The sequence below is a fragment of the Scyliorhinus canicula genome, chromosome 16 (genome assembly GCF_902713615.1).
Source record: "Scyliorhinus canicula chromosome 16, sScyCan1.1, whole genome shotgun sequence".
Lineage (NCBI taxonomy): Eukaryota > Metazoa > Chordata > Chondrichthyes > Carcharhiniformes > Scyliorhinidae > Scyliorhinus > Scyliorhinus canicula.
Window position 1 is genome coordinate 16,489,461 of NC_052161.1, and position 27,942 is coordinate 16,517,402.

At 44.3% G+C, this 27,942-nt stretch overlaps 1 protein-coding gene across 6 annotated transcripts in view; it reads left to right on the plus strand.

Annotated features, from left to right (window-relative positions):
- The first annotated feature begins 6,295 nt into the window (after positions 1-6,295).
- LOC119979493 (gamma-adducin-like) overlaps positions 6,296-27,942 on the plus strand; it is a 240,799-nt gene continuing 219,152 nt past the window's right edge. For 5 of the 6 annotated variants that reach the window (XM_038821792.1, XM_038821789.1, XM_038821787.1 and 2 more), the window contains exon 1: positions 7,127-7,326. The gene's annotated coding sequence lies outside the window, so the exon portion shown is untranslated. Of the gene's footprint in view, positions 6,416-7,126; positions 7,327-27,942 lie in introns of those variants that run through there. The other variant, XM_038821788.1, reaches the window with a different exon arrangement.

Consider the following 27,942-nt stretch of genomic DNA (forward strand, 5'->3'; position numbering starts at 1 on the left):
CTTCAGCCCCCAACCCTCCCTTCACCCCTCTAGCCCTCCCTTCAACCCTTCCTCCCCGGTGAACATACATGCAGCTAACAATGTCCTCTGTGTCCCCGCAGGAGAAGCTGTCCCACAACCATTGGGAGGGGGCCCAGCTCGGGGTGCCGGACATAAGAATCCACACCACCTTCGAGGAACGGGCCCTGGAGGTGATGTGGGTAGCCGAGGACAGAGCGGTCATCAACGCAGAAATCACAACATGGCACAGAGGTGAGGATCCACTGAGCCCCACCCAGAGGACCTGTCAAATGTAAGTTGTTAATGCCATTCAGACTGACCCATCAACCGTCCAACTAACCACATAGTCATTACCCTGCAGGACCTCCAGCCATCAGCGCCGGCCCATCTGGGGTTTTCCCCTACCCTGCTTCCCACCACTTAGGAGGAAAGCTACGAAGATGAAACCATCAATACGTCACAGCTGTCCTTCCCACCCTCCACCAGCACAGAGACTCATACCTTGGTGGGCAACATTAGTGGTCAGCTTCTGTGGCATATTCTGGTGAGCACCACAGAGTTGCAGATGCACATCGGTGAGACACCAGTTGGAGTTCCCCTGGATCCCAGGACCCAGATGGGTCTCAATCAGATACTGAACCTCTGGAACAGGTTTACTTGGAGCTGATGCAGATGTTAGGGTGCAGCCAGGACATTCAGAGGGCGATGTTAGCGACACTCCAGCAGGACCATAGACAATTGGAGGAGTCCCAGAGGCTACAGGCGCAGAGAGATGTTGCCAGCATTGCGTGGCACCGAGACCAACACTGCTAGGGTGGCAACCGCAGTGGAGAGTCTGTTGCACAACGTCAGCAGCATTAGTGGAGATGACAAAGGCATGGCGCAGTCGGTGACAGCCATGGCTGAGGGCCTCGATAGACTGTCCAACTCACTGGAGGAGATGACCCAGTACCAGGCGGACCTTGATGAGTTGCTGTGGGACATGTCCCATCTCAGATGGGAATGGCCGAGGCACTGCGGAGCTTGCCCAGTCGCAGGTGGGAATTGCGGAGGTACCACAGAGCATGTCATCACTAAGGAGCATTGCCAAGTGCATCAACACCATGGTGCAGACATTGGGGAGCCGCCAGGGCAGGCAGAGCCAGGTGATGCAGGGGCAGCAGGGGCTCAGTCCGTTGGATATGAGGTGGCTCCTGTTAATTGTATGGGAATAGCGCTTAAGTGGTGATTATTGGTTTCTCGCTACATTATGACAGAATCATGATTTCTTCAATGGGAGCGGGCCTGTTACATCGCAAACGGTTTGGCATCTGGCGCGGTTCTCGTTTTTGGCCTCTCCCGCTATTCACCAGCCTCGCCTCGCTTGAGCGAAACGAGGAAACTGAATTCGCGCCCACTAATTTTCTACTTATACTTTGATGGCTGTGATAAAAGACTGACAAAGTCCAGTTAAAATCCACTGAATGATAGATATAATGCACCACTTAGTCCTCTTCTACAATTCAAAAATTGTTCCTGCAATGATGCGTAAAGAATGCGTTAAAATTCAGTGAAAATCATGCGTTACAAATCATGAACAATTTATACATCTTGGATTTAAGGACAAAGGGATTATTTACAAAAAGACATTTTATCAGAGTAAATTTTGAACACACTAATATTCAGGTATACTCTTCCAGTGAAAAACACGGATTTTTTATTAAATTGAACATATGTACACCTAATTTAAGCAAGTATTATAAATTATGCAAAGCAAAATTCCTTGGTGGCTAGGAGGGTAAATTCAGTGAAGACAACTGAATAGGCCATGTTCAGGAGAGCTTTATTTGATCTCAGCTAGGAAGTAAGCAGAGTTCCTGCAAAGTAAGCAGAGTCACCAAGCTGGGGGGGACAAAAAGCATCAGATAGTAATCTAATTCTGGAAAGTACATGTGTGTGGACGGGATTAGGGCACGGCTGTGAAGCTACCCAAAATTGAATACCAGAGATATTGCATCGGAGTACTTGAAATGAAAATTGTTTATTATCACAAGAAGGCTTCAAATGAAGTTACTGTGAAAAGTCCCCAGTCGCCACATTCCGGCGCTTGTTCGGGAGGCTGGTACGGGAATTGAACCCACGCTGCTGGCCTTGTTCTGCTTTACAAATTAGCTGTTTAGCCCACAGTGCTAAACCAACCCCAGTCAGCCTTCATATGGGCAAGAAAATTAATTAAACACTAACCATGGAGAAACTTAGGACCATTTTAGTCTTCATGGCTGTATGTCATATTAGGCAGTCTATTTACATACATATTCAAACAGAAATCAATAAATCTATGCTTTTAGTGGAGAGTTAAAATGGGATAGGGGATCACGTTGGATGAAGATAAAACTCAATGAATGTTGATGGAGAAAACAGTTCTTTGTAGTAATGGTAGCTTCTAAATGAAAGAAAATATAAAAGGAAGATTAGATTTCCTTTAGCAAGCCAAGTATACTTCTGGTTACAACTATTTCTGTGTTCACTTTCTCAATTACGCTCAGGCTACATTCAAGGGAATGAAGTTTAATTCAACATTTTTGCTCCACCTCTCCTCAGTGCACTGACTATTGATGAGATATGGTCCCAAATGCTGAATAATGGCAGATTGTTGGTACATCTCAAACATGAAAAAGACAAATTACCTTGACCTGAACTTCAATGGCACAAGCATCGTCAGGACCCCACCAACATCTTGAGAGTCACTACTGACGAGAAGCTGAACTGGGTCAGTTATAGCAACACGACCGCAGCATGAGCAGGACTGGTGCTGAGTACCCTGTGATTATGGGTTCACCCCTCAGAATATTTTTGTTGAATACATGGGTCAAATCAGAAGTCCAATAGAACACAACATTCTCCTTGATGGCTGTGACTTCAACAGTACTCAATATCATCCAGGTCAGAGTTGCCCATTGCATTGCCATCCTTTCTAATAGATTGAATATTCATGGCCTCCACCAGTGGCATGCTGCATCTACAGCATTTACTATGCAAAGCAACCTTAAACCAAGCTTACTTGAATAGCACTTGAGAGCCTTATAAACTCTAGCATTAAGCAAGATCGTAGGAACACATTAAAGTTATTCAGTCATTCCCCATGTTTGTGTGGGTTTTGCCCCCACAACCCAAAGATGTGCAGGGTAGGTGGATTAGCCGTGCTAAATTGCCCCTTAATTGGAAAAATGAATTGGATACTCTAAATTTATTTTTAAAAAGTTGCTCAGTCATACACCATTTTAACTTGGACAAATATCATCATTCCTTTCTCACCACTTGGTCAATATCTCAAAATTCGCTACCTAACACCATTATAAGAAATAAAAACAGAAAAATACTGAAAAACTCAGCAGATCTGGCAGCATCTATGGAGAGAGAAACAGAGTTAACATTTTGAGTCTGTACAACTCTTCTTCAGAGCTAAAGAGATAGACAGATAGAGGTAGAGCAGCTGGAGCAGAGTAGGTCACTGATAGGCGGGAGCTAAGAGAGATTGCAACTAAGATTTGTTGTCAGAGTCAGAGGGAATGTTGATGGCAGTGTGGAGGGACATAGAAGGTTCTCCTAGTGGCATAAAAGTAAGATAACAGAATGTGTTAATAGGCAAACAAAGTTCAGTGCTTAACGAATGCAAATGGTCCAGCGGGGGAGGGCGGGGTTTCTGTCGGGACAAAATATTTTTGGGATAAGAATAGGAGTAAAGAAGGAGGAGCAAGGGCTGTAACTTGCCTAATCGGAAGGAGGTGCTCCTCCTCCAATTTGCATTGGGCTTCACTGGAGCATTGCAGCAAGCCAAGGACAGACAAGTGGGCATTAGAGTAAGATGCCGAGTTGAAATGACAAGCAACAGAAAGGTTGAGGGTCAAGCATATGGACTGAGCAGAAGTGTCCTGAAAAGCGGTCACCCAATCTACAATTAGTCTCCCCAATGTAGAGGAGACCGCACTGGGAGCAGCAAATACAGTAGATCAAATTGAAAGAAGTGCAAGTGAAATACTGCTTAATCTGAAAGGAGAGTTTTGGGGTCTTGAACAATGAGGAGAGAGGAGAGAAAGGGGCAGGTGTTAAACCTTCTTTGTTTGCAAGGGAAGGTGCCTTGGAAAGGGGATGAGGAGTTGAGGGTGATGGACCAGGGTGACATGGAGGGAGCGGTCCCTGCAGAATGCTAATGAGTGAATGAGGTGAAGATACGTTTTGTAGTGGCATTTTGCTGGAGCTGTAAGAAATCGTGTACAATGACCCTGTGAACCTGGCGGCTGTTGGGGTGTCGAGGGATCCCTATCATGGTTTTGAGAGGGAGATGAAGGGGGCAGAAAAGCGGAAAATGGGTCGAACCTGGTTGAGTGCTCTGTCAACCAAGGTGGGGGAACCTCATGGTGGGCGAACCTCATTTAAGGGAAAAGGAAGACATGTCAGAAATGCCATTTTCAAAGGTGGCATCATTGCAACAGAGGCAGAGTAACTGGGAGAATGGAATGGAGTCCTTAAGGAAGTGGGGTGTGAGGAGCTGTCACTGAGATATTGTAAGAGCACCATGTGCACAAGTAGTGACATATTTTCAAGACAATCAAGGTTCAGCCTTGCCAACAACAACCATAGTTCAAGATTTATTTTTAATTCTTAGTCATTGAAGGACATTTTTATTGTGGCTCTTATTTCATTCCATTGTTGGAGACTGACATTTGTGCACGTGATTGAGAAAATTACAATCTAAAAAACCAACAGCCTTATATTGGTGACAAAATCTTAAAAGTAATTTTGCATTCGTATGATGAAGCTGATTTTAGCCGTGTAATTGCAGGAAGCTGTTGCGCAGATAGTCAGTACTTTAGTTCTCTGAAGTAAACAAAAAGCATAGTGTGAAAATATTCAGCTGTGCAGATGTCTTAAATAATCAGCTGGAATTTCTGATCAAATTGTTATGAAAAACTCTGGAAAGGAAAGAAAAGGAGTAGTGCTAATGTTAGAGAGCACTTAATATTTTTTCTACTTTGGGTGTGTGCTTCAGAATTGAGCACAACACAAATGCTAATAATACTGCAGGTTTTAAATTAGTAGGTTAATAGGCATACTTAGGTTAATAGTCATGTTTCAAAGCAAAATAAAACTACCGGTAAGCTGTAATTTGAGGATGCAGTGAATATCTGTTGCTTTTTCTTCTGAGGGGCGGGTGGGGATAGAACATAGAACATAGAACAGTACAGCACAGAACAGGCCCTTCGGCCCTCGATGTTGTGCCGAGCAATGATCACCCTACTTTAACCCGTATACCCAACAATCCCCCCATTAACCTTACACTACGGGCAATTTAGCATGGCCAATCCACCTAATTGATGTAGTCAATTTTTGGGGTACAGGCTATATCCACACCAAAATGCACTTCCTAACTGGCAACATTTTTTTCCACAACTCCCAATTTTATCCCAGCCAGTTATCCTGCCTTTCTGTTTTAATGAATTGTGATTTTTTTTTCCTTGGCGTTCAACACATGGCTTGAAGTTTTTTGGTCTCCTTTGTGTTTTGCAGCTGTAGCAGATACTCCACCCCCCACCCACCCACCCAATTCACTGCAGAGCTCACTAAAATTCTTCCATTGTGCGGTCCCCACCCAGTCCACATTTGGGGTCAACTGTGCTGGCAAGCACGTTCGTAACCACACAGGGAGAGAGAGTTGCAGCAGTTTTGACGAAGAGCACATTGTTAACTGTTCGTGGTTCTGCTTATTGCGCTGTCCTCACCGCTTTCTGGGAAGAGCTGAAAATGGTACATGCACATTTAATCTCCCCACTCCTCGCCCCAGGGCAGCATGGTAGCACAGTGGTTAGCACTGTTGCTTCACAGCACCAGAATCCCAGGTTCGATTCCCGCTTGGGTCACTGTCTGTGCGGAGTCTGCACGTTCTGCCTGTGTCTGCGTGGGTTTCCTCCCACAAGTCCCGGAAGACGTGCTGTTCGGTGAACGGGACATTCTGAATTCTCCCCGTGTACCCGAACAGGCGCCGGAACGTGGCGGCTAGGGGATTTTCACAGTAACTGCATTACAGTGTTAATGTCAGACTACTTGTGACAATAAAGATTATTATGAGTGTCGCCAGACAAACTTTCATTTTTTTTTGTTGTTGCCAAAAACAGACCCTCGCATTAGCCCCTCACGCCGAGGTGTACTGTTTCTCATCATTATTTCACGCCTTGTAATACTGCAGTCTTCCAGCTATTGACCACATGATAAGTGCTGCTAACATAGTAAAATCTCTGCACCAATTGAAGCTGGTCAAAGCTGGAGAGGAGGGGAGGCTTTATCAGCTACTGCACGTAGGACAGTTAAGAAAAACCGATCACACAGAGCCCCCCCCCCCCAACCAAAAAAAACACACCAGAGGCTCAGGAGGATAAAGGTAAGGGACCGATTGGGGTTTAAACTCATCCGAGCTCCAATTTGGTTTTCTTGCAAACATGCGCCTGATTTCTGGTTAATGTGTCGAAGGACTGAGGATTTATGAGGGAGGAGGGGGCTTTGCTGTTAACCACAGCTGGGTGGTCACCCTCCCTTGGGGGGGATTTAACTGGCAATCGGGTGTCGGTTAAAGACCCGTTTGAAAAATAAATTAAATAACGCTCGATTCTTTTTAAGTTTGTTCCGTAAGTCGCCCCCGCCCCTTTCTTTAAAAAAACCAGATGCTATTCGCCGCGAGGGGCTTTTGAATGAAGCAATTCCTCGGGAGGTTGATTTTTTAAAAAAGCAACCAAAACGCTCGATGGTCGTGTGTTTACTTCACACTTTTGTTTTGCGGGCGAGGGGGATGTGGGGGGAAGCGGACATTAGTTTTTTTTTGGAAATACAGGACCTAAATTGTCGCACGTCCCTTTTTAAAACGTGTACTTAAATAAAAGCGAGTCGGAATTGACTACGGCGGGAATTTCCCACTCCCCCTATGCAATGGGAGGGGAGGGGGTAAAGGCTCACCGTGCATGCAGCTTGTCCGAAGTATTTACGGAGATGCGGTGGGCCGGAGCTGAGGAGAGACGTTAACCGTTTGTTTTTAAACCGCCCCCCCCCCCCCCCCCCCCCCGGCCGGAGTGTTCGATCTCGCGCGACGGAAGCCCTGGATCCCCAGGCGCGAGGGCGGTGCGCAGGCGCAGTGGCTCGGCCTGGGCCGGGCGTCGTGTCTGTGTGTCGGCCGCGTCCTTTTCCCCCAGTCAACTTGTTGGAGCCCACCCTGAGGGGGGAGCGTCTGGCCGAGGTGATTTAAAGCCAGCGGAATGCTTCTCAGGGCGCGTTGCGGGTGGAAGAAGGACTTATCAAGAGGTACAGATCCCCCTCTTTCTTTTTCTCCTCCCCATTTCTTCCCCTCTCTCTCACAGGATTCATTTGGTCTTCCAACTACGGACAAAAAAAAAATCAGTCCCTTGCTTTTTACAAACTGGGAAGGTTTGGTTTTCGCAGCTCCAGAGGCACCCGATGCGATTCTCTTTTCCTCCTGATTAAATGTTTGTGTGTTTTATCGCAGTTCCTTCGGTCGCGCCACACTTTTGCGATGCGGCTGTTTGATTCTCCCCACCCGCCCGGGGGCGGCTTTGGCCGCACTCCCGCTGATTGATGCGGCGCCCAGTCTGAACCCAGCCCTAACGAGCCCTATCCTGAAGATATTTGTTGCCCTAACGAGCCCTATCCTGAAGATATTTGTTACTCTAACGAGCCCTATCCTGAAGATATTTGTTACCCTAACGAGCCCTATCCTGAAGATATTTGTTACCCGCGCTCGGCCAGAGGATTTCACGGGGGTGGGGAGGGGGGCGTGTTGCCTGGTTCTAGCTGCTTGTGGCTGTTGTGAGCTTTTCCCCCCACTTGGTGCCTTTTGAGGGTGGACGGAATTCAAATGACCGAAATGTGTTCGTTGAGATTCGTCTTTTTAAAAAAAAATCACAAACCTTTTTAATCGGTAATCGGAGAGGATCTTGGACTGACTTCAGGTCTGCCCTGTAAATGGATTTTCCAAGAGGGATTAATTAATTCATTAATACGGCTGATGGAACCTGGTAAACTGTAACATTTTGTATTCCAACTTCTGTTATGATGGGTTAAGTGATCCGGTTGGGAAAACTTTATGGACTTGAGGTGTTTTGGCTTAGATAGTAGACTTAGCAGCAAATGGACTGTGGGAGGAGACTGGAGCACCCGGAGGGAACCCACGCTAACCCAGGGAGAAGGTGCAGACTCCGCACAGACAGTGACCCAAGTCGGGGATTGAACCTGGGACCCTGGAGCTGTGAAGCAACTGTGCTAACCACTGTTATACTGTCATTGTTCGTGGGGTTTATTGAGCTTCATGTGATCACCTCTCCCTTGGAGAAATCTCCCAGTTAACCCCTGGGCTTGTTTTGTGGAGTATGTTCAAATTTAAGTCACATTTTAAAAAGAACTAGGCACACGGTGACATTTGCCTTCCATACCTCAATTTATTTCACCTTTTTCTCCTGCACTGTGCGGTAGCGAGAGCTGCAGTTATGTTATTAATTACGAGAGCTTCTAGTTCTGTTTGCAGCTTATTTGAGCTTCTCTCAAAGTGCATTGGGATTGAACGAGCACATCTGCCCTCATAAAGGAAGAGAATGGTACCTATAATGTAATACTTTGACATTGAACATCTGGTTTTGTGACCTGGCTGATTGCCTTGTTTATGCTTCGGTATGCTATGTGCCTAATGTAGAAAAGTTGTTAAAATTCTGAAGCTGTTATCTGGTGATTATTCTCAGTGCACGTGATGCAACAAAATTTACCATTTTGGCATGTGACAATTTAGCCACCTGCTATGATGTGTTTGGAAGAAGTCATATGTTTCATTGTGATCTGGCCTATGGGAGGTACATAGCTAGTCTTTGGGACTGGGGTATCTTGTGTTCCAAGTGGTGGTTTAATTGTTTCTTATAGAATCCTAGAATCCCTACAGTGCAGAAGGAGGCCATTCGACCTATTGAGTCTGTAGCCATCCTCTGAAAGAGCACTCCACCCAAAACCACTTCCCCACCCTATTCCTATAACCCCTTAACCTAACGTACACATCCCTGGACAGTAATGGGCAATTTAGCATGGCCAATCCACCTAACCTGCACATCTTTGGACTGTGGGAGGAAGCAAGAGCGCCCAGAGGAAACTCATGCAGTCACGGGGAGAATGTGCAAACTCCACACAGTCACCTGAGGCCGGAATTGACCCTGGGTTCCTGGCCTGTGAGGCAGCGGTGCTAACCACTGTGCTGCCAATACTTCCAACACTGAGGGTGAGGACAAGCATTTGTTTTGCTCTCCTGTGATGCGCCAACTATAACATATTGGCAATGTACAACCCTTATGCAGCTGCCTTTGACACTGTCAACCATGAGGGATTATGGAGCCGTCCTCCATTTTGGCTGCCCTAAAGGTTTGTCACCATCCTCTGCCTGCTCCATAATGGCATGCAAAGCCGTGATCCATGGACCCGATCCACAGACTCTATTCACGTTTAGACTAAAGGCTACGTCATTGCACCGATGCTTTTTATCTTCATAGCTGCAATGCTTAATCTTATCCTCAGCAAGTTGCTGCTGGAGTGGTGTCAAACTAGGAACAAAACTGCAGAACAAACAGGAATCTGTTTAACCTCCCACCACCTGCAAGCCAGATCCAAGGTCTTCCCATCCTCCGTCATTGAACAAGACGGCATGGTAGCACAGTGGTTAGCACTGTTGCTTCACAGCACAGGGTCCCAGGTTCGATTCCTGGCTTTGGTCACTGTTTGAGCGGAGTCTGCCCGTTCTCCCTGTGTCTGCGTGGTTTTCCTCCGGGTGCTCCGGTTTCCTCCCACAAATCCCATAAGACTTGCTGCTAGGTAATTTACCACGGAAAGCATCCTATCTGGCTGCATCACAGCATGGTATGGCAGTTGCTCGGCCCAAGATGACAAGACCAGAGAGTCATGAACACTGCTCAGTCCATCACGCGAATCTGCCTCCCATCCATTGACACCATCTACACCTCCCGGGCAACATAATCAAAGACCCCTCCCACCTGGCTTACTCACTCTTCAACTTCTTCCATCGGGCAGTTATGTAGTTACATTGTGTACCTTGTGTTGCCTTATTATGTATTTTCTTTTTTATTTTATTTTCATGTACTTATTGATGTGTTGAGTGCTCGTAGAAAAATACTTTTTACTGTACCTCTGTACACGTGCCAATAAACCAATCCAATTTGGACATTCTGAATTCTTCCTCCGTGTACCCGAGCAGGCAGCGGAATGTGGCGCATCGGGGCTTTTCACAGTAACTTCATTGCAGTGTTAATGTAACCCTACTTGAGACGCTAATAAAGCTCCAAACCACTGTCAACACCTTCCCTGAGACGAATGAGAGCATGGGCCTTACAGTAAACATCCTTAAGAAAAAGATCGTTTACCAACTTGCACTACCCACAGCACTACCCACCACCAGTTATCAAGGCCTTGGACAACATGGGCCACTTTCTATACTTTGGGATTCTAAGGGCAGAAATTGAGGGCAAGTTTCAGCACCGCTTTCTGTTATCTGAAGATGAGTGTTTGAAGACCCGGCACCAAACGCATATCTACAAAGTAAATACCGGCCCTCCTATGTGGCTCGTGGTCTATGTACAGCAGGCATGTTAAAATCCTGGAAAATTACCACCAGTGTCTCCTCCAAGATCTTGACAATCCATTGACAGGATGGGTGCAGTGTCAAAGCATTGACCAAGCTCAAATCAGCTCCACTGGGCAGGATGGGCCACATCTGCAGGCCTGACATGAGACACCCAAAACAAGTGCTCTACTCCGACATGGCAAGCGACTCCCTGGGAATGCAGAGAAACATTTCAAGAGGACACAGCCTTTCTTGGAAAATGTATAGCATCCCAAACGGCACCTGAGAATCCCTAGCACAAGACCACCCAAAGTGCAGAAAAAACCTCCAGGGAGGAACTGGACACCTGGTTTGATCGCTGAAGGCAGGCTGAAGCCAAGTGTCAATAGTGAAAGAAACACGTGGCGCCCCGGGTACCAGACACCGGTTCAATCCCGGCTCTGGGTCACTGTCCGTGTGAAGTTTGGATATTCTCCGCATGTTTGCGTGGCCATTCCCTTCACGCCCTGCAGCCCTGTTTGATGCGGTGGGTAGCGTTCATGGGCTATATTTTGAGCAAGCCTGATCTAGAAGATCATGGGAACAGCACCTGGCAGTCCCCCTTCCAAGCCACTTATGATCCTAACTTGGAAATATATTACCGTTGCTTCACTGTCGCTGGGTCAAATCCTTGCTTGTTTTAAATATTGATTCCATTTCCCTGGAATTGATTTTGTCCTGATCAACATCTTTTTAAAATTATAATATTCATCATGTAGACCTAGGGAGCCAAACTTGATCTTCACCATTCAAGTTCAGACATCTCGGGGAAAACAATGGATTGTTAGTTGTCAGGTCAAACCATTTTTTTTACAAAATACAAAGTTGCCTAGATGCAAGTAATGAAATTGCTCGTTATTTCTACCCTTTGGTGATCAAAGCTTAGCCAGAACTCGCACACTGTTTGGTAGCCAAATAGACAATCCATTGATCTTCTGCAGAGCTTAATATGCAAGTACTGAATTACATCATACAGCTTGGGTGTGGATATTTCCATGGACTAGTTATAAATTGTCGTCTTCAAACACATTTGCACAGAACATTAGATTGGTGACAGTATTTGTGTTGGCGCATTCACTATCACCTTCATGCTGCTCTTCATCCATCATGAGCTTCCTCAAATGCTTTGAACAATCCTTGCTGCTGAAGTACAAGAACAAAGCAGACCACACTTTGAAAATATGATCCACAGCTTTTCCAAAAGAGCTGGTGTGTATCTACACCCACTCTATATTAACAAATTCTACAGACTGAGGTTTTCGCATTGCACTGCTGATAAAGCGACCATAGATTATCACCACTGCCTCTAAATCAATATTTAATTCTCGTAAACCAGCTTTGAATATATTAATCACTGCATGAGCCAAACAGCTAACCTGCTTTGGGGTTTTTTTCTCCAGAAAGTGTTTTATTACCATCTGAAAAGCTTGATGGAAGTCCAATCCTTCCTTTTCTACAGCTATCAGAAATTGATCCACAATACCTCAGCAGCTTCTAATGGATATTCAGAAATGTCCAGCAGTTTGGGCACACCTATCTTTTTGACACAAATAGGGTACTTCTTATTTCCTTTTATTAGAGGTGTCTATTGCGACCAGAAAGGGAAGAGCACGATGGTAAGACTCAGTGCCTCTTCTTCAGATACCAAGTCTGATAACACTTAACTTGCTAAGTTTGTGACAATTTGCTCTGCTTTTGCCCGCCCACTAGATATTTTTGGCACGGGTAGAATCTGAGTAAAGCTGGGGTCTGATTTTAAAGCAGCAGCCTATTGAGCAATCTGAGCCACCGTGTCTTACTGTATGATATATTGAAGATTACCTTTCTGCTTCTGAAGAATATTTGGAGGGGAAGAAGCATGGTTTCCTTGCCCTTGACAAGCAGTTGCCCATGGGATATGCCTTGTGTTTTTCTCCCATGGTGTGCTATTTCCTATTGCTCAACTCACCATATGCTAAAAACTTTTGTGCAGCATGCTTCATACTCCTTTTCAGTGTAGGATTTCAACTAGCAGTCCCAATTCTAAAGCCATTTCTCCCTTATTTTCTTTTAGGTGGGGTGGATGGCCCTGGGAAGACTGAGATAAGTTGGCTGAGAGAGTCTTGTATGTCACCAATGTTCGATATCCGTTGTTCTCTGAGCACACCCCCCCCCCCCCTCCCTCTCACACACACAGCCGCTCCTGTCCTGGTTTTGTTGTTGTTACCTGGCTGGGCTGGATCGTGCCTTCACTCTGCTGCAGAGCCTCCCCTCTTGCTGTCCCTGCTCCTCGTGGCAGGAGTGATCCAGTGACAAAGAGCTGAAGGCAGCAGCAAAAAGTGACTCGCACCCCATTGCCCTGGAGATCAGACATTTTCAGTCTTGTCAACAGCACCAGGCTCAGATGGAAATACGGGACACATGGTGTTCTGGGGAGATTTCCCTTGGGTTCAGGACAATACATTAAAAAAATATGGAAGGGTTGGCCACTCTGTCCTCGGGCAGAACATTGTTCGCAGTTTCTCCATCCAATTTGACCCTGATCTTAAATTGTGCAAGGCTGAAGCATAATATGAAGGTGCCTTTCCTTCCAAGTTCTCCCATAGTTGGTATTTTGTTACTGATCTCACCCCCACCCCCCCCCAGAAGATTGGAGTTATGTTCAAACAGCACAAGCTTTAAAAAAAAATTACTGCCATCTACATCATTCATCATAAGACAAACACAAGGTGTCCCAAAATCTTTACAGCAATGGCTACATTTCAGAAGCATTTGCAATGTAGGAAATGCAGTGTCCAATTTGTGCATAGCCAGCTCCTGAAACAGCAATGTGACAATGACCAGAATGTTTTTGTAATGTTGCTTTTGAGTGCTAAATATTGGCCATAACACCCCTGCTCTTCTTTTGAATAGTGCCATGGGATATTTTAGATCTACCTGAGAGGGAAAACAGGACCTCCATTTAATGTCTCATCTGAAAGGCAGCACCTCTGAGAATGCAGCACTCCTCTACTGCACTGAACTTTCAACTTTTTTTTCACTCTGGACCTGGAGCGAGACCCATAACTTTCTGAGTTTTGAGTTTAGCGTGCTACCAACTGAGCAAGTGAAGTTACTAATTTAACAAGTGATTACTAGTAACCTGCAAATCCAAATAAATAAAACGGGACAAAGGGAGAAAGTAAATATGACTTTAAATTTGATCTCTCTCCGGCCAATTTCCTAACCACAATGACTATGCACATAGGTCTCCTTCCACAGCATGGTCATCACATATATATTATTTCCCATGGCAACCAAATGCAGACTGGATTTCACAATTCCAAAGGCTGTACAATTTGTTGCTTTTGATTCAACCCTGTAATCCAGTTTAATTTCTTGCGCACAAATATGAATAAAGAGTATAGGACAGGTGCACTCATTGCAGCATTAATGAAACCTGAATGTCAAATTTTGATAATTCGCAAAAGCTTTAATTTTCCTTTTAATAATGGAGCACATTGATCTTTTTGTCTCCTGCCAGTGAAGAACAGGTTGTCACCTGCCTTTTAAGGCACAAGACAACCCACCTTGCAATCCTGCAGCCGGACATCATCCAGAAGCACTTCTACTTCAAAATCAACTTGTATCAATAATAGTTCACATAGTTCTGACAGAGGTTTGTTGCTTCAAGCCCCATGTTGGGATCTAGGTTGATACTTCAATATCATACTCAAGGTGGTCTGCATTGTTGATGGTGCTGGCTTTTCAACCAGCTGTTAAACTGGAATTTGCCTGTTAATTCCAATCAGTTTTTGTCAGGAAGTTGAATGTGAACATTGTCTAAGTATTTACTTGCTGAACAAGGTGACTACACTTAAATACATTAATTGGTTGTCTTCCACTTTGGGACCTCAGGAGGACATAAAATGCACCTTTCTCAGACTTTCAAGGATGCCAAAGGGGAACATTTATACCAGAGGATCAGAAGAATCCTTATTGTCAATTTTTCTGATACCATCAGTGGGAACTGCATAACCACTAAAAGTGAACTCTGTTTTTGTGCATCCTCCAATTAATGCTTTTTTAAATGTTCGGTGTTTCTTAACTTGCCGTTTTTTTGGTGCAGCCAATGAAGAGGCCATCTGAACACGATGTGGACCAGAATGGAAATACATTCTACTCCGAGCATTTCTTTCATTATGTTAATATTACGGTCAGCAGACATGGCTGAACTTAACTCACTTTGAGATGGAACAGAGCACTCCCAGTACTGATTGCATATCAGGAGACACTGGGGAAAAAAAAACACTTTCTCTGCTGTCAAAACCAAGAGTGAAAGACTGGAAGAAGTAGATTCTGACCAGATTTTAATAAATTATTTACATTGGGAACATACGAACTAGGAACAGGAGTAGGCCACTCAGACCTTCAATCCTGCTCTTCCACTCCACATTTAATTTTTTGAATGTATTTTTATTGGAAAATATCAGTTTTATCAATTTTTACAAATAATGCAACAAATTTTCAAAAACAAAGTGGTACAGTACAAACGATTTCTTCAGTATAAAAAGACAGAATGCCAGACAAGGAAGTACCACTGAACTTGTCTCACAGCCAACATATGCTTCTATCTCCCTAGATATGGATTCCTGTGTCCATACGACCTGGTGGGAAATCCGGGTTACTTTGAATGGGAGAGGTTAATTTTAAATGTCCTTTCTAAGTGACAGACCATTCCTCACGCTTAAGGTTGTAGATAATTCTAGGATTTTCACACTTAGCAGACCCCGTCTTGAAATCTCAAGAACAACAGGACCTGTACAGGATACACTGACTGGTCTGCTTCACTATCTAGCCAAATTGAGGAGGGGTCCTCTCTGACCCAGGAGCATGGGCGCTGCAATTTAGCCAACTTCGAGCAAGGTTTCTTTTTGTTCCATATGAACAAACTAATACATAGAGCATACAGTGCAGAAGGAGGCCATTCGCCCCATCGAGTCTGCACCGACCCACTTAAGCCCTCACATCCACCCTATCCCCATAACCCAATAACCCATCCTAACTTTTTTGGTCACTAAGGGCAATTTAGCATAGCCAATCCACCTAACCTGCACGTCGTTGGACTGTGGGAGGAAACCGGAGCACCCGGAGGAAACCCACGCAGACACGGGGAGAACATGCAAACTCCACACAGACAGTGACCCAGCGGAGAATCGAACTGGGACCCTGGCGCTGTGAAGCCACCGTGCTATCCACTTGTGCTGCCCCAAAATCATAATGGGGGGCTTCCGGTGTTGACCATGGAGTGAGTGGTCACAAACAGACAGCTCCTGCTTAAAGTCACAAAAAAAGAGCTCTTTTTACCAATACAGGGTGGAATTTTGATGAAAAGACATAGGTGAATGTTGGAGGAGTATTTTTCCCCCAGGGGTGGTATGTCTGCTGGTTATCAGACCCAGCAGAAAACGGTGAGAGATTTTGCTGAAAAGTTGGAGCAGACTTGTGCTTCAGAAACTAATCATAATGGGACCCCAGCAGCCGACAAGGTTGGCATCATGTGCAAGGGATAAAGTAACCTAGCCCACTGTTTTTCAAACTTATTTTCCCTGGACCACTTTTGTCAACCACTGACCCTTCAAGACCCACACTGGCCAACCTTCGTGACACATGCCACATTATCTTACCTTTAATGCAAAAGGGTTTAATGCTTTGTCCTCCATCGGGGATCCGTGTACTGACTGCTTCCTCCTTGCCCCTCTCACCATCACCCATCTATCTTCATTCTTAGGAGTAACTACATCTCTGAAGCTTCTATCTATGACCACCTCTGGCTGCCGAATGATCCGAAGTTCATCCAACTACAGTTCCTTAACACGGTTTCTGAGGAGCTGGAGATGGGTGCACTTCCCACAGGTGAAATCAGCAGGGACACTGACGGCGTCCCTCACCTCAAACATTCTGCAGGAGGAGCATTGTACTGCCTTCCCTGCCATCCCCTCTAGATAAAACAAGAAAAAGAAAGAAAGAGCTTACCTGATATTCACTCAACCTCTTAGGTTAGAGGAGATGGAAACGTGGGGGACACTAAAAGTGTAGTGTCTCGGGTTTAGCAACCGCCCAATTTATGTACAGGTACTACACACCTTCCCAGAAATCCCCACGGCTGACTTCCAGTTTCCTGCTGCTCTGAAACAAAAAAAATAACTCCCAAAAAAAAAGTTAGTTAAAAAACAAAGGCCGCTTCTCCTGTAAGGTAAGTTTTTAAAGTGGGAAACTTACCTTCCCGACAGCTCCCTGGTTACTGCTCTTGCTGAAAAACTGAAGCCAATAACCATTCAACAAAGAACAATACAGAACAGGAACAGGCCCTTCGCCCTCCAAGCCTACGCCGATCACGTGTCCTATCAGGCCTGTATCCTTCTTTACCCCGTCTGTTCATGTACCGATCCAGATAAGTCATAAAGGTCGCTAATGTATCTGCCTCAACTACCTCACTTGGCAGTGTATTCCAGGTAACTTCCTCACTTGGCAGTGTATTCCAGGTCACCACCACCATCTGTAAAAATACTTCCTCGCACATCTCTACTTTACCTTTTCCCCCCTCACCTTGAACTTTGCCTCCTTGTAATTGTCGTTTCCACCCTGGGAAAAAGCCTCCAACTGTTCACCCTGTCTATACCTCGAATAATTTTATATACTTCTATCAGGTCCCCCTCAGTCTCTGTCTCTCTCGGGAGAACAATCCCAGTTAATTCAATCTCTCCCCTTGTAGGCAACAACCTGGTAAACCTTTTCTGTACTGTCTCTAAAGCCTCCACGTCCTTCTGGTAGTGCAGTGACCAGAATTGGACACAATATTCCAAATGTGGCCTAACCAACGTTCTATATAATTGTAACAATTTGAGCGTTTATACTCCATACCCTGACCTATGCAGGCAGGCATGCCATATACTTTCTTTACCACCATTTCCAACTGTGCTGCCACTTTTGAGGATCTGTAGATCTGCACGCCCAGATCTCTGTATCTTGATTCTCCTGATGGTTCTGCCATTTATTTTATAGCTCCCACCTGAATTGGATCTACCAAAATGCATCACCTCGCATTTGTCCAGGTTAAATTCCATCTGCCATTTCTCTGCCCAATTTTGCAGCCTAGCTGTATCCAGTTGTATTCTCTGACAATCTTCATCACTATCCGCAACTCCTGCAATTTTAGTATCATCCGCAAACTTGCTAATCAGACCCGCTACGTTTTCTTCCAAGTATGTCATTTATATATATTACAAGAGTAGAGGTCCCAGTACTGATCCCTGCGGAACACTTACTAGTTACAGACCTCCATTCGGAAAAACACCCTTCCACTGCTACCCTCTGTCTTCTATGGCCAAGCCATTTCTGGATCCATCATATCATTCGTAAGCACTGTTGTCAAAGGATTTTGATACAGAGCCTGTATCCACTTAAGATGTTCCCCATACAACCCAAATCTCTGCAGCATATAAAACAATTCCATTCCACCCGGTCAAAACTTGAAAGACCTGAATAACACTTACTAGTCTCCTAACATTGTTGCAAGAATTCTGGCCTTTTATGAACCCAGTCTGAACACCCCTGCTGATCAGTGGGAGTGTTCTCTGCAAGGGCAGCGCCAATATTTTGAACAACAATTTCACATCTGTATTCAGAAGCGATATTACCCTATAGGATGCACACACTTGTAGTCTGCCCTCAAAATCGAGCGTCTATGGCAGCACACCTGCTTTGAATGAATGACTACACATGCAAATTAATGGATCTATTAGTAAGTCCTTAACTTCCTTGTAACGTTTACAACCAAAACTATCAGGCCCTGGGGGCTCAAATGGCCAAAGTCACTTCTCCTTTAGAGATGGAAGCAGTTAGGACTAACCTTTGCTGTCGGAGATTGTCAGAAGGTTAAGGGAAGAGAAGAATCGCTCCACCAAGTGTCAATGAATCCCCAGGTTGCCCCATCTTGTATAACTCCAGTGTTTAAAAAAAAAAAACCATAATTTTGTTGTCCTCTGGTTTAATCATTTATAGAATCCTTACAGTGCAGAGGGGAGCCATTCGGCCCATCAAGTCTGCACCGGCCCTCTGAAAGTAGGCCCTATCCCCATAACTTGGTGTATTGATAATGGCCAATCCACCTACGGTTTTGCCCCTGGGAGCGAAGAATGGAAGAATGTCTTCACCCAAGGCCAGAACTGAACACGGATCCCTGTCGTTATGAGGCAGCTAAGCCCTGTACCTCCATAATGCCACATTCTATTATCTTTAGAATCTAGCACTGAGGGGATACTTCTCGAGTCTGTCCCCCTCCGTAGTCAAAAAGGCCAAGTATCTACTTTGCTTGTTCCCGAACATATACAATTTTTGTTTCGCAAACTTTAAACTCCTGTCAACCCGTTCCCACTGAGTTGGATTGGATTTGTTTATTGTCATGTGTACCGAGGTACAGTGAAAAGTATTTTTCTGCGAGCAGCTCAAGAGATCATTAAGTACATGGGAAGAAAAGGGAAAAAAAGAAAATCCATAATAGGGCGGCAACACAAGGTAAAGGATTAGAACAAGTATAAGTTAAGTAAAAAGTGGATCTGTTGGGGAGAGCTCGCAGCAAGAATCAAGCGCTGAACTGCGTCAATCTCCCTTGACAACAAGTGGTTAGGGTTCCAGCATACTTGCTCTCTGCCTCAGCCGATTCAATTTTCAATTGGTGCTGTCGCTCCCATCATTTATGTCTTTATCTGGCTGTATATGATATAACTAGCTGCTGAGCATAGACTTTGCTCGTTTCCTGCAAAATGGCTACTTCAGAGAGAGAATTCACTGAGTAAAAGAGGTCAAATTCCTTCTTAAAAGTATGTAGTAAAGGATTTATCCCTGAGCAAAAGAGTGTCAAATCGGCATGACTTGGATCGGCCGGGGTGGGGAGGGGACCCATAGTAAAAACACAAGGAAAACAGGAGCATGGACTGAGATCACAATACTACCCATAGAGCAGGAGGCAACCACGTGCAGAATTGCCCTTGGCACGAAGCAGTAGTCAGCTCTAGTATGACATTGACGAGGAGCAGAGGAAAAAGTAAATTCTTTATCTTTGGGATGCAGTATTCTTCAAACGTCAAAATACTCCACCTCAGGAACCAATGCTGGTACCCTTGCCCATTGGGTGGGAGGATTTCTGGTTACTGGGAATTTATCCACCCAGGGGTTAAGGTGGCAATTGAAGTCCCCACCCAACAAAGGAATTAGCCGACACCAGCTCTGAAAAATCCATGAAGACTTTAGCAACAAACTCCTGGGAATGATTTGGTGGACCAAACAGATTCTTCATATAACAGTCTCTTAATCCTTGCCCTTCACGCAATTCTCTACCTTCGAAGGAACATTTTTATCGATTAAAATTGCTGCACTCCTGGTCAAGAATGAGGCAAAAAAAAAAACCTGGCCCACCTAGTCCCGCTTCAACTTTAAGTGTCCCTTGTTATCTAAATGAGTCTCCTACAACAAAGCTATGTCCACTTTTTTTAAAGGAAAGACAGTATCTTGTTTCTTTTAATGGGATGATGTCTCCCCATACATTCCAGAAGCATAGTTTTAAAATTGCCTACCACCATTGCTGAATTAACCAGCTGACATATAGGATAGGATTTTCGCGCTACGTTCAGGTGTGCAGCAACTTCAGTCGTACCAGAGACACCATATAATATATTTTTCTCTAATAAGAGACCTGTCTGTATCATTGCAGGTTACAGTTAACAATTCTGTAACCCCATAATGAAAAAAAAATACAAAATCATTGCAACAACAATAGTTCTAAGGGGACATTCCTCATTGAGGACCTGTAAGGCTAATTCTACTGCCATACTGTCATTACAATTGAGATATGCTCTTCAGCAAAGACAAGCCAGAAAGAGAATGGGAGCCAAATTCCCCTCCTGCATCTTGATCCCGTCCATGAAGCCCTAAGCCCACTCCCCGGCATTGGTGTCACTCACATCTATCATGATTAAAGTAGGCAAATGCATGGATAAAAAGAATCGATGGATCTCTACCCCGCGGCCTAACTACCATACCACTTACACAGCACACCTCTTAGCTAGAAGGAGCATACTGAAGGGTGTTTTCCATTCCGATAAATGGAAATCCCTGATATTCAAAGGATAAAACATTCAGTATTGTGTTCAATTGTTGACACCTCCCTACAAACATAATAAATAGCCCCATAAGATTAGGCAAGAAGTATTATGACGGGGGGAGAGCCTGAATATTTCAACGAGTTGCAGATTGTTATTCCAAATGATAGCCTTCTATGAACCTCAGAAAAGCCTAGGCACTAGCCAGATTATCGGATGTTTTTATGTCGAATATTACTCTGTGTCGCAGGATAAAGCAAGCATAATTCACTCCAGCAGCCTAGAGCTGTTTTTAACTTCATCAAGGCCTCTTAAGCTTCTGCCTGCCCAATAACAAATATTTGGAGACCGAGACCCTCGCTTCCTCGCGAAGCCTCACTGGCTTCAGGATGTTCTGGCAATCCATGAAGTTCCGAAAAAACTTAGAATCATAGAATCTCTGCAGTGCAGAAAGAGGCCATTTGGCCCCTCGAGTCTGCATCGACTCTCCGAAAGAGGACCCTATGGAGGCCCTCTCCCTGTAACACCACCTAACCTTTTACACTTAGGGCAATGTCATCATGTCTAATCTACCTAACCTGCACATCTTTGGACTGTGGAAGGAAACCAGAGCATCCAGAGGAAACCCACGCAGACATGGGGGGAGAGAACAAGCAAACTCCACACAGTCAGCCAAGACCGTAATTGAACCCGGGTACCTGGCGTTCTGAGGCAGCAGTGCTAACCACTGCGCCTATAGAAATCTTACCCTCCACTCCTGGCACTGCCGACCCAGAATATTTCTTCCAGCTTCGGTTCTCCATATCCTACAGGATTTATGATAAATCACAAAGCTGGTTTTCTGAGGATTGAATGCAGGCTCAGCTGAGGAAGCAACATTTTTGATGTTCAGGATCTTTTTCCTCCGTTTCATCAAGCCTTTTATTAGTATTTTGCAGCTCAGTCTCATGAACACTAACATTCTGTGTCAGCAAGCCAAGTTTGTCGTCTATAACACTTGATGATGTTTACAGTCATCTACAGTGTCTTTGAGAGTGCCGGGTCATGAGCCTGCTTGTGGATCAAGTCGCCATATTAAGGAGTTAGTTCCACCCCAGTTTCATTTGACTGCTCCCTTTTATTGACAACTTTTTTAGAATTCCATGGCATTTTATCTCCAACGCTCAGCCAAAAAATCATCCAGGAACATACAATGGAGTATTAACTCTGGTTTCAATAATATGTTCCACATAAACAGGATAAATGAAGGATTAAAAGATGGGTAGCACCAGAAATCTAAGCCACGGAAATTGATGAGAATGTTAAAATTGGGGTGTCGCTGAACCAGGAGTTATGTTAGGTTGGTGAGTGGCAGGATGATGGGTAAACCTGACCTGATTGTGAGTTTGAATGGGAGCAGCAGACCTTTAGGTGAGCTGTTTATGGAGGTTGCAAGACTGACCAGGTGTGCATTATAATAGTTTAGTTGTAATGAAACAATTTTTGCTCTACAAACTGGATATTGTGTTCTGAGCACTAGAGCTCGCATTCCCAAGCTGAACATTCTGGTGCAATGATATATCTGTAAATCAAAAGCTACTGTACTGTGACTGAATCTCCCTGTAGCACATAAAAGAATAAATTGCAATGCTATCCTGGTTAGTAGACTTGGTACTTTTTTTTTGGAATTTATTCCTGGCTAGAACTTAACCAACTTTGTTTATTTCCCACCTTCCCCTAAGTCGAGCAATCATCTGTTGACCTTGAATTTGCATTTCCTCTTTTGTGAGAACTCAAGGACAGGAAATGTTGTCATTTTATACATAACTCTTTCCGTCATGAAGGGCTGATCAGTTAAGTTGCCAAGTAATCCCACTATATTTGGTCCCGGTATAACAATAGTACTTGGTTATGGGTGCAAGTTTATGGATTTCCTGAGGTCTTAAAAGTACTCTCTGTTCCGTTTGTAACTATTATTCCAGATAGCCAGCTCATCAAGGATATAAGTACACATTTTTTTTTACAAGCTTTTATTTACAGAGCTATAGATTTCAAATTTACAGAGCTATAGATTTCAAACATGCAGCTTCCAATCCAGCTACCACAGTTGCCTTTTTCTATTTATAAGAACACAAATAAATTCCCAGTTAATATCCACTACCGACAAACAAAAATGGTTTCAGCAGGTGAGAGATGTTACTGATGTTCCATATTCAGTGTTTCACTAGTAGTCCTCAAAAAACTCCAACACCAGTTGGAGTGTGGATCTCAGGAAGCTATGGGTGTGCATGAAGAGAGACACCTGGAGGCCTTCAAAAAGCAATCCAGCTCGTTCCACACCCCACTCTTTTTTTTCTTTCCTTCTTCTACCCTTCTAATTGATTTTTCAAGTGATTTATCTAATTCTCTTGTGAAGGTTTCTGTCGTCTGTATCCACTACCTTCTCCAGAGGTACGTTCCAAATCCTAGCTACTCTTTATGCAGAAAAGCTTTTCATGTCGCATCTAGTTATTGGCTGTTCAGCTATTGAAGCAGTTTCTCTTTTTACTGTAACGTACTCTTTATAATTTTAAATATGTTGACTCGAGCCAATCAAATTATCATTTTCTAAGTATCTAATTATCCTTTATAATAGATTCAAACACTTTCCTACTACTGCATCAAACTAATAGGTCTGAAGTTCTCAGTTTTCTCTCTCTTTCCCTTCTTAAATATTGGTATTAAATCTGATATTTTCCAGTCTACAGGAACATTTTGAGAATCTACAACAAATTTTGAAAGATAACTACCAATAACGGCAGCACGGTAGCATTGTGGACAGCACAATCGCTTCACAGCTCCAGGGTCCCAGGTTCGATTCCGGCTTGGGTCACTGTCTGTGCGGAGTCTGCACATCCTCCCCGTGTGTGCGTGGGTTTCCTCCGGGTGCTCCGGTTTCCTCCCACAGTCCAAAGATGTGCAGGTTAGGTGGATTGGCCATGATAAATTGCCCTTAGTGTCCAAAATTGCCCTTAGTGTTGGGTGGAGTTACTGGGTTATGGGGATAGGGTGGAGATGTTGGACTTGGGTAGGGTACTCTTTCCAAGAGCCGGTGCAGACTTGATGGGCCGAATGGCCTCCTGCACTATAAATTTTATCTAATGCATCCAGTAATCTCTATAACCACTTCCACATTTGGGTGTGGCTCATCAGGTCCAAAGATCAGCCTGCAATCCGATTCATTTTTCCAAGTACTTCCTCTTTATTAATACTGGTTTCTTTCAGTTCCACATTTTCACAAGTCCCTTGATTCCCCAGTATTTCTGGCAGATTTTCTGCATCTTCCTCCATGAGGACAAACACACTTTGTTTAGTTTCTCTGCCATTTCCCTGTTCTCCAGTATAAATTCTCTAGTCTGTAATTGACCCACATTTGTCCTTTGTAATCATTTCTTTTCACATGCCTAAAGAAGTCTAAAGAACCAGGGCCTGGTTTAGCTCACCAGGCTAAATCGCTGGCTTTTAAAGCAGACCAAGCAGGCCAGTAGCACGGTTCAATTCCCGTACCAGCCTCCCCGGACAGGTGCCGGAATGTGGCGACTAGGGGCTTTTCACAGTAACTTCATTGAAGCCTACTCGTGACAATAAGCGATTTTCATCTCATTTCATTTCATTTCAAGTCTTTACAGCCTGCTTTTATTTGTATTCATATTCTCTTTTCCTTTATCAATTTCTTGATCTTCCTTTGCTGAATTCTAAATTTCTCCCAATCCTAAAGCTTGTCAGTTTTTCTGACCAACTTATAAGCCACTTTCTTTAATTTAATGCAGACTTTAATTTTTGTTAACAGCAATTGATTCACCTTTCCTATTGGGATATTGTGTCTTCAAGGAATATATATTTGTTATAGACCACGTAATACCCCTTTTTAAATGCTAACCATTGTCTGTCTACTGTTAAATTATTTTGTGTATTTTTCCAATTTACCGTGGTAAACTCGCACCTCATGTCTTCAATATTTCCTTTGTTCAGATTTAAGACCTTAGTTTCAGATTGAACACTATCACTGTTAACTTAATGTTAAATCACATTATGGTCACTATTTCCGAAAGTTTTTTTTAAGGTATTTTATTCCAAACACATGTAACAGCGAAATGCAAAATACACACTCCATACGATCACAGTCCACGGTTTGTACAAATTTTCCCTTTTATTCCCCCCCCACCACCTGAGAAACAATTCCTCAAATAGCATCATGAACAACCCCCACAGCAACTCTAAACCATCCACTGACCCCCTCAACTCGAACTTAATCTTCTCCAAATGGAGAAAGTTGTACAAATCCCCCAACCCCCTCCCCCCGACGACATATCCGTCCTCCAATTTAACAGGATCCGTCAGTGGGCAATTAGAGAGACGATGGTCATGATATCGGCCCCCTTTCCCTGCAGTAGCTCTGACACTTCCGAGGGCCCAAAAATGAGGTCTGGCTTGACCTCCATCCCCACTTTCTTGGATAGCGTTCCAAACACTGCTTCCCAATAGCTCTCCAGCTTGTTGCAACCCCAGAACAATGCACATGATTTGCCGTTCCCCGCCCACACTTCACACACACTCAGCAGCTTGGGAAACACCCTATATTCTTTCCGCACAAAGTCCCGCATCTGCATATATCTAAAATCACTGCGCCTTTGTAACCTTTCCCGCAGCTCGTCCAGATCCGTAATCTTTCCTTTCGAGAATGTCCTTAACCCTTTCTAGCCCCGCCTCCCTCCAGTTTCCATTCATCCCATCCATTTCCTCCAGTTTGAACTTGTGGTTCCCACACAGTGGCGTCAGCACTGACATCCCCACCAACTTAAAATGCCTTCTGAGCTGGTTCCACACCCTGAACATCGATTACACCACCGGCTCCCCGTGTACGTCCCCGGAGCTAGCAGCAGTGGACTCCTCTTCCACCCTGACCCACTCCGACCCCCAACCACCTCCACATTCGCCGTCCAATAATAGAGCCGCATGTTCGGGAGTGTCAACCCCTCTTTCTATCTCTGCCTCTGCAACAGAGCGCTCTTTACCCTCTGCACCTTCCCCACCTAAATGAACTCCGAGATCAATGTCTCCAGCCTTGGGGAGAGAGATCGGAAAGGTATGAAAAACAAACAGTAACCGTGGCAAGTACAAAGCGTCCCACCTCTTAAAATCCCCCTTAACTTCCTCCACTAACACTGTCAAATTCCACCTGTGCATCATAGCCCATTCTTGCATCATCTGTATCCCCAAATATCTAAACCTTTCTCTAGCCACCTTAAATGACAATGTTCCCAAATTGGCCTCCTGCCCCGCCACATTCACCAGAAAAATCCAGCTCTTCCCAACATTCAATTTATAGCTGGAGAAAGTCCCAAACTTCTCAAACAGTCCCATGATCCTGCCCATACTCTCCAGGGGGTCAGACACAAACACCAATAGGTTGCCTGCGTAAAATGATACCTGGTGCTTCCTGCTCCCCCTCACAACCCCTTGCCACTCTGCAGACTCCCAAAGGGTCATTGCCAAGGGTTCAATTGCCAGTGCGAATAACACCGGCAACGGCGGACACCCCTGCCTCGTTCCCCTGTGCAATCCAAAACCTGGTGAACTCATCTCGTTCGTGCACACACTTGCCATTGTGGGCACATACAGCAGACGCATCGGGCGCATTCGGCCCAAACCTTCCCAGAATTTCAAATAAGTACCGTCACTCCACCCGATCAAAGACCCTCTCCACATCTATAGAAACAATAACTTCTGGCACCTGTCCCTCTGACGGAGTCATAACCACATTTAACAACCTCCTGATATTGCTCGAGAGCTGCCGGCCCCCTTACAAACCTGTTAAATCCTCAGAAACCACCCCTAGCACACAAAAGAAAAGCCATACTATAACGTAATGGTTAAGAAAATAGATACTGGAAATCTAAAGTCCAGCTAGTTAAGGAAACTAGACAAATGAAGTTTCATAGGAGTCTGGAGTTAACAGAACAGAGGAAACTGAACTAGAACAGATTACAGTACAGTAAAGTCACAAAGTTGAAAATGCATTGGATCATGAGGGGTCAGTAAGATATGTGTAGAAGTGCAAAGGTTTGTGAGAAATTACTACAGTTTAGGAGACATTATGTGACATAATTGTAGAAATCGGTGGCTGGACTGTGGGAGTTTGTTTAAAACCTTTTAAGTCAAATGAAACCTGAAAGGAAAGGTATCAAACCTGACAGCGAAACCTTGAGGGAAGCAGCAGAGGGAAAGCGTAATTTAAAAGAAGATTTGAAAGTGTGACTTCTGAAAGCGGAAATTGAAATCACTGGTGTGGAAGCCATAGTTCAGTGAGACACAGTGGTTCATGGTATCGGAATAATCTGGGAGGAATGTGTCTTGCCACAGTCACCTTGTGTGCTTAAGTGTTAATGAGACCATTGTAATTTAAGATGTACTCTAATCTGTGTTAATCCTAAAACCTGTGTGTATTTGTTAAATTAAGGGGGGAGTGAAGCAGTATTGTATTATAATCCAATTTTTTCATGTTTAATAAATTTGTCTTGTTAAAACTAATTGGTCCTGTGACTTTGTATGATTTTTTAAAAAGCACAAGTTCCAGACTTTTGAGCCAGGGTTCCATTTTGGGGCCTTCCCACCCAGTTATAACATCAACTGGGATTGTAACAATACTAAATCTAAAATAGTCTGATACCCATTTGATTCTTCAACATGCTGCTCCAAAATCCATCTTGTGTACACTCCAGGAATTCATCTTGCGCAGCATTATTGGGAATTAGGTTTACCCTAAATGTAAATTGAAGTCAACCATCATTACTGCATGTTCCATGTAGCTCTAAGTTCCTAAATTATTTTGTGCCCAATGTTACTACTACAGTTTGGTGGCCTATAAATAATTCCCACATGTTTGCTACCCCTTGCAGTTTCTTCACTCCGCTCAAACTCATTCTACGTCTTGATCCGCAGTCTAAGATCGTCTCTTGCTAATGTACTTATCTTGTCACTTATTAACAGTGCTACCCCACCTCCCTTTTTCTTTTTGCCTATCTTTCCTCAATATTTTTGAATATTCAGTTTCCAATCTTGGTCTGTTGCTCACAATGGGTCGCGTCACATATCGCTCAGAATTTTGAGATGTCT